Raw genomic sequence first — 8,339 nt, forward strand, 5'->3', positions numbered from 1 at the left:
CACTCTCTCACTCACTCACTCACTCTCTCACTCTCTCACTCACTCACAGGCCCATACAGTCTCCAGCTGTGTGCAGGAGAGAACATTCAGGGGCCGGCGTGGAGCAGGTTCAGTTTGCGGACTCTCACTCCCCCCTGTGTGAGGCTCAGAGAGAGTGTTGGTGGTGGTGGTGGGTCGGGTGTTAGAATAGGATGGTGTGAGGATGAAGGGGTGTGTCACCATCATCATCAGCAGCATCACACTCCACTCAGACGAGAAATAAGAACTCTGCACTTCCTAATATCATCACGCCAGAGCTCGAGTCAATATTTGAACTTTTAGCTGAAATATTTCAGCAGGAAAGTCTGACTGAAGCCTGAGAGTAGTAAAAAGTAAAACCCTCCCTGTTGGCTTTTATCTGTGCAGCATCCATCTCAACAGCTGCTGTTTTCAGCTCTGGGGTGCGGTTGAGCCTTTCCCAGCCGTATGCACTGTATGTAGGCCAGTGCTCTTGCAACAGACATCACACAGGCTGTTATAGAACCAGTAGGCCCATAACAGGGGGAGGAAAGGTGCCTGTGTCATGTCATTTTGAATCAGGAGTGGCTTACATTCACAGTGTGCATCCTCTTCCTCTGTGCCACCACCATGCATGGAGAAAAGTCTCCCCCACATTTATTTGCCACTGTGATCGGTGCACAAATGAACTTGCTTCTCACCCCCTTTTCCTCCAGGACCGGAAAATGCATCAATTTAAACTGATGCCTTTTTCTTCTGCATGGAGCTGCATGCATAGATGGGCAGATAGAAAGATTGACCCACCTAAGCGAGGCGCTCCTCAAGCTTTACGTCCCTGTTCTATTTTAAGCCCTCTGTGCGGACCGATAGCCTGCTGGAACGGAAGATCGATTCATTGCATCTAAAGAAGGAAATGTTCAATATATAGCTCCGGCTCTAAGTGGCTATGCATCATTTTCTGTACTGTATCAGAAGCTGTGGTGGATTCAGTCATGTCATACAGTAGCAGGCTGTCAGCACATACATGTCTTGGACTGTATTGGCTTCAGCGCCGTTCCCTCTCATCACTGTTTGGATGGAGATTGCTATAGCTAAGCAATGTGTGTGTGTGTGTGTGTGTGTGTGTGTGTGTGTGTGTCTTTACGATTGGGTCTGCACTGGAAAGCTGCACTGGTTGACTAATACATGCACAGTGAGTGTACTAGCAGTAGGGCAGTGTGGGTTGTAATGCAGAGAGGCAGAGAATACACTACTCTTATGAGCATTATACTCACCATCAGTCAGTAAGAGCATATAGGATCACAATATATGTATGCATACCTCGCTTAAATAACACTGAGGTCCTGTCAATAATTATCATCTTGTATATGACAAAAAGATGCATAATAACCTCTACAATCCTTTAAAAGCTAACAGCAGTAACAAAGCATCAGTGAGTAGCAACTCTTCCACTCTGTTATTTACATAAGAATTCACCTTTAAGTCATGTAACATTTGGCACAAATACTCAAAATATGAGGATTTTAATAATCAAACTTTGCCCCTTTTTACTGCACTGAACCGATGGAACCAGTGGAGGTAAATTCTGACATCGCATTGCAATCGCTTCACGTCAGTTATCAGCCATGTGAAATCGATCACTTATTCTCATTTCACAGAGAGCTAGAGCCAGCCCAAGAATGAATGCACAGGAAACACACATACTGTATAAATACATTGCAAAAATGTGCCGTATGTGCGTGTGCTGGTGTTTTATAGACTAAATGAGCAAGATGTGCTATATAAACTTACATAAGAATAATTTACATATTATACTCTATTAAATATTTTAGCTGTGCTGATCTACCTTGATGCATTAAATTAAGTTTATTTATAAAGCACGTTTAAAACAACCAGAGTCGACCAAAGTGCTGCACAACAATAGCAAATAAAGGACAATGACAAGTAGTAAAAATGCTAAAATAAGGCAATATCAAATATGTGCACAAATGTAAAGACTGAACAGTTTTAAATAAAAGATTATAAAATACTAAGCAACCAAAAGCCAAAAATGAAAACATATACGTCTTGAGTTTTGTCTTAATAGTGTCAAGTGTATGAATGGAAGCAGGCGGCTATTCCAAAGCTCTGGAGCTGCCACCTCAAAGGCACGATCTTCCTCACCCACCGACCTCCACAGAACAGTTGAAAGGAGGATCGGAGAGGCCTGGAGATGGAGTCGGGGCTGAGAGGTTCAGAGATGTACCGAGCTGCCCGTGCATGTGTGGAAAGAAAATAAGACAACCTTAAATATGGAGTATGTGGATGAACTCCACTCCATCATCTACAAGCTACCAGCTGTTTCCCTCCTGTTTCCTCGCAGGGAATCTGTCGATAAAGAGTGAGAATCCAGGGTCGGTGCTGTCTTTTTCCCCTAAATGACGTTACACGCTTGTGTGGAACTGATTGGGATCATTTTTTCTGTAAGGTATCATGAGGCGAGGGATTGCTCTGACACAAAAATCTGAATCGGCAGCCTGTGGTGAATGAATGTAACTGATGATGGAAAAGCTGAAGTTTTATAACTACATTGCCAAAAAAACTAATTAAATGTGGCTTAATGAGGTCAGTATTGGAGCTGATGGCAATCTGTTGGACGGGGTTGGTTGGTCCACATTAACCACAAATAAAAACCATTATGTAAACCATATTATTGAAATTTGAATGCCTTTATTCTACATTTTCAGACATCTCAGGGTTCCCATATATACAGTCAGTGGTTTCCACGGGTCCTGGATATTTAGAGACTAGTTTTCAAGTCATGAAAACACCTGGAAGTTAATTAAAATGAGCAAATATCCTGGAAATAATCCATGTTGTCCAGTAAAAGACCGAAAACTCTAAATAGGTTAAACACAGCTGTGTGACAAAGCAGGTTTACCAGATTTAAAGTGGAGCTGACTCTCTGCGATCTTTGTTGCATCTCATATCCAAATTCATACAACTTATTAATGATCAAATTTAGATTTGTCTCTGTGGTAGATAAATACAAACACAGTGATGCTAATTGTATATGCACTGAACACTTTCACTTTCTAGAAGATGAATTTTCTGTCAATTAAAATAAATTCTACTTGATTTGAAATGTTACTTATGAGCTGTGGCAGGATTAATGTTACGGTGAGAAGAAAACTGGAATAAAGTCAAAGCCACAGCTTATATGACCGTTTACTTTTACCTGCATCTGTTGTTCCATTTCAATACAATATGAAAATCTGTTATCAGACTCGCTGAAACTTCTTGAAATCTATCTGCACTTCAACAGTTTCATATCATGTAATAATAATAATAATAATAATAATGTAGACTTCATGTTCAGCGTGATAGATTTTCACAAGCATGTTTAAAGACACCGTGAGTGAATGGAAACCAATGGATGCCTCAAACATTACAGTGTGGAGTAAAGCTGATTAGTAGTTGAAGGTCCAGTGTGTGCGATTTAGTGCCATCTAACGGTGAAGCTGCAGATTGCAACTAACTGAACACCGCTGCTGTCCTGGGAACGAGAACAGGCTGTGAAGTATGTAGGACAAACTACAGTGGCCACGAATGTCCCTATCTAGAATCAGTGGTTTGTCTCTTCTGGGCTACTGTAGAAACATGGAGGGTCAACATGGTGGGCTCCACGGAAGGCAACCTGAGGCCTCTGTAGATAAAAACCACCGATTATACACTAATGATAGATCCTCCTGAATGTTAAATACTGGACCTTTAAGGGGCTAAAACTTGCACTGTTATGGTCCTTTAAAGCTGCAGTAGGGAACTTTTATGAATGTAATATTTGCTGAAACTTTCACCCTATCCTGACAGTAGTACATGAGACAGATAATCTGTGAAACTTTCTGGTTCCTCTGGCTCCTCCTAGAGCTCCTAATGGCTGAATGAAAACAACCAATCAGAGCTGAAAGATATAAAATGCTTTGGGTTGAACATTTGAAGATAGTTGATTGTTGAGTCCCAAAGTGTCTGTATTTGATGCCCTGGGAATGAGACTCAACAATCAACTATCTTTCACGGCTCTGATTGGTTGTTTGCATTCGGGGCCGGTGGATTCTTGTAAATGCCATTAGGAACTCTAGGAGGAACCAGAGGAAGCTGATTGTTTCACTGATTATCTGTCTTATGTACTACTGTCAGGATACAGTGAAAGCTGCAGCAAATATGACAAAAATGCTTTTGTTTATTATATATATGAAATACTGCAGCTTCAATTCAGTAACTGTGAAGATCCCCTCCAGACATAAATATATAGTATATAAACATCTGCTTGGAACAATAATGTGTGTTTTCTGCTAAAAACATGTCCACAATAAAATCCTTAAAAAGTCATCTACTCCATCTGCCTCATAAAAAATGATAATATATGAATATGCTAATTATGTTAATTTCTCAAGTTATCCTGCTGGACACAAGATGTCTCTGACTTCACTATAAAGTCCATTCTCAGTGTCTGTGCACTGGTGGATCTCACTTGTATGTAAGTTGCATACTGGATGAGGAATCTATGAGGAACAAGGATGTCACCACTTCTGACGTGCAAAAAGCGCCTCATAATGAGAGCGGTACCCACAGTATTGACGATAAAAAGACACATCTTCTGTTTTAGACAGTGTGGGTGTTGGCAGGAATTTCTCTCGTGAGTTTCCTCTGTGATCAGACTGATCAGAGCCCGCTGTTCATGATTATGGATGAGATGGTTTTGAATCACACTGCAAATGTGTCAGTGGACGTATTGAGAACATGTCATTCTTGTCGAAGGCCTGTCATCTAAAGGTATCCCCGACACAGCAGTGAGAGTGTAAGTGAGTCTTCTTACCGGTTCAGTTTGGATTTGGAGCGTTTGCTTTTTTGGTTTGGTTCATCTGGTTGTGTGAGTGCAATGCCATTCCAGCTGACACAGAATAGCTGAGGCGAGATGGCTATAAATGCAAGGTTTTAAAAGAGAACTCCACAATTCGTCAGGAGTGAGAACATAATTAGAACCAACTAGAGTAAACAACCTTAAAATATAAGGTTTTAGGAGTGCAAGAAAATTTAGAAAAATACTGTATTTAATTCCTTTTGCACTAAACAGGCCAGTGGTTCCCAACATTTCTATCATTCAGTAAACTGACGACCCCTGAGTAAGTGACATATTTTGTTTTATGGACCTCTTTTTGACAAATTCAGTGTTTCCCTGCCACTTGGCTATTGTTCTATGAGCTCTGTGGTTGTTTTAACTACGTACTTTTCAAATGCAGGACATGGTAGTTTATTAGATTCTTAAATAATAATCTAAACTTTAAAAACAACAGTTCAGCTGAGATGCTGGGAAGAGTGAACTGTAAAGACGGTTAAAGAACAGTAGTTCAGCTTTAGTGGATACATCTCCAGAGAAAAGAGAATGATAATTTTGTACAGTAGCTGTTTTCCACACAAAAATGAACAAAAAGCTGAGATATAGATTTAATATAAGTAATATAAGTTTTCTTATGCCCCTCAAAATCAAGTAACCCCTGCGACCCCCTGTGAAGCTTTAGTGACCCCTTGTGGGGTTCCCGACCCCCAGGTTGGGAACCACTGGTGTAGGTGACCTAAGCAGCTTAGAACCTGCTGAAGCGGGCGAGTCGTGGGTTTTAAGAGGTTTTATACATCTAAAGAACTTCTATAAAAATCCAGACCAATACTCTAAATAGGACCCTGCTTTTAATAGCAGTTGGTTTACTGTTTTGCAGGATGGCAGATAAAGTCGTCTGACTTCCGTTAGCAAGTTAATAATTATAAATGGGAGTTCGGAGTAGATGAACTAAATACAAAATCACAGAGAAGTTAAACCAATGAACGTTAACAGTGGAGCTCTGCGCTAACAGCACTTTCCTAACTTTGTGTGTTCCAGAGAAGAGAAGCCAATCCAAGCGAGAACGGTGAACCTGGTTGGGCAGAAGAAACCTCCGCAGCAAAACGATGTCCGGTGAGTGGCAGCGCTGGTTATCCAACCTTCAGCTCAACATATGGAATTTAAAATGGCTCTTAATGTTTGCGTCACTTTCATGTCATTTCACCCCAGTGGTCCAAAACAACGTCCAACGTCTGTCCTCCCGCCTCACTTTATTGTTTTTATTTCGATTTTAAATCTCGGATGAGTCAACAGTATCAAAGATAAACTCATTTTCTGGTGTCTGTCTTTTACTAGTGTGACTCAATGGCATCACACAGGCACCTGATTTAGACTGAGCTGGTGTAACTGAGAATATCTCTTAGGCACTACTTTACTTTCTGAGTGACTTTATATCCTGTTAAACACACGCAGCCCGGTTGCTGTCTGTCATCTATCAGATGAGGATGGTCAGTGTGATAAGTCCAGTCCAGATCCTGTTGAGTCATTAGAGATGTCGTTCTCCTCCTGCCAACTGCTCGTCTGGAGGAATGACTTTCATCATGTGTTTGTGTGTCTGGAACATTCTTATTGAGGATTTGCGTCTGCTGTTTTTAATGCAAATTCACACTATGCAGTCGACTTTTATCTACAGCAATCTATTGAAAGGTCCAGATTATTAATATGCTGAGATGGGAGTCGAGCTGTGGTCCCACCAGGAGGTAGCACAGTGATGTTCATCCTTGTGAAACAGGAGGTGCTGGAAGGTTGTGACTACTCGCAGTGCTAGCTGGAAAACGACTGCGGCAAGAGAGCTAACCAGAGAGCATGCTTGGGCCTAGCACAGGGGTTGGCAGCCTGTGGCTCCAGAACCACATTCAGCTCTTTAGCCCCTCTAAAGTGGCCCTTCTGACAGAAAATGATATGTGTATTATGTGTATATAATATATATACTTAATTTTGCCTTAATGTCAATGGCTATCAGTCTTCAAATCCAAAAAAGAAAAGTCTTTAGGCAGATTTTGGTTTTGATGTAGTTTTTTGGCAGTAAAGGTTGCTGACCTCTGCTCTAGCTAATCACAGCTGCTGGTTAAGCTGCTAACAATGCAGCCTTTTCAAGTAGCTACATCGACTCCAGTCTCCTTAGTTGAGTAGTTTGTACTTTGGAAGAGCAGGTTTATGTAAAAATGGATGGTGCTCATAAGCTCTAGCTTCGTATCCCTCAAAGGTTAGCATGGTCAAGAGAGCTTCCAGTTGGTCAGTGGTGCAAGTTTACTGAGGTTGAACTTGCCATTTTCAGCAAAGTTTAGCTGTTTTATGTGACCAGGCCTTTATTCTTACAGTGTTTCTGTCACTCCGTAGAGGAGCTACAGCAGGTTAAGCAGCTAGCAACAGAAGATATTGTACAATAGGGGCACACTGGTAGCTCAGCTGGTAGAGGACGTACCATATCTCAGCGACACCAGTTCGAATCCCAGAAAATGTGTCCAAACTTTTGGGTCTGGCCCCAAGCTACATAGCAGAAATGTTGACCCCTTATGAATCAGTTTGCAGTCTCAGGTCCTCAGGTGGGGCCCTTCTGGCACTTTATGTGTGTTTTTAAAAGGTGCAATGTAAATACAGTTATTTAATATTATTATATATATGTATATGAAGAGGATACTGTACAATAGATGATTCTTATAGCACACAGCCTCGAAAAAAGTTATCCATCCCTCCAATCTTTTCCCACTTTACATCACACTGGTTGTGAAAGGAGGAACTTAGCATGTTTCAGCAGTTGGATGGGCACCAATTGAATCATTAGTTAAAACAGACAATCTTTAGTAGAGCAGTCAAGTAGAAGTTCCAAGCAGCAGCATCTAATTACGGACCATAACATAAAGCTATAGCATCATTAAGTAATCGAGGTGACTCCCATGATTGTGTAAATTTTCAGATGTAGATTCACTTTGAGAAATATAATTTCAGCTTTAGCCGTCAACCTCTTTACTTCCATAGATGCTTCTGTCCCTTTGTAAGCTTCCCAGCTAACATCACACTGACAATCCAGGTGGTTAGAGGTTAGCTTTCGTTGAAATAATATCGTCTTCCATCTCGTCTCCAATTAGTGAGAAATGGATGCTTGATGGGTTGGTCAGGAGCGGCTCCTTCACTGCCGTGTGTGTGTGTGTGTAAAGTCTAGTTATTTGATCAGTGGTTGTTAATACAGACTTGAATTGCAAACGTTACTTGAAACAGACTCTGTCATTTTCACCCTTTGATGTTATATGAGCATCTCCGTCCCCGCTGGCTTATTTGCACGTCGAAATGCGAGTTTCAACGCATTTCTGTTCGCAGTGACTTCTGCAGCCAGTAATGTCTTTTTTTTCTGCCACACAATGATCAAAGGATAAAGCTTGTTGTTGCTCTATCTGTGTGCACTGTATGTGTGTGTTAGAGTGTGTGT

The sequence above is a fragment of the Morone saxatilis genome, unplaced genomic scaffold (genome assembly GCF_004916995.1).
Source record: "Morone saxatilis isolate NCDOM2014 unplaced genomic scaffold, NCSU_SB_2.0 Contig19, whole genome shotgun sequence".
Taxonomy (NCBI): Eukaryota; Metazoa; Chordata; class Actinopteri; family Moronidae; genus Morone; species Morone saxatilis.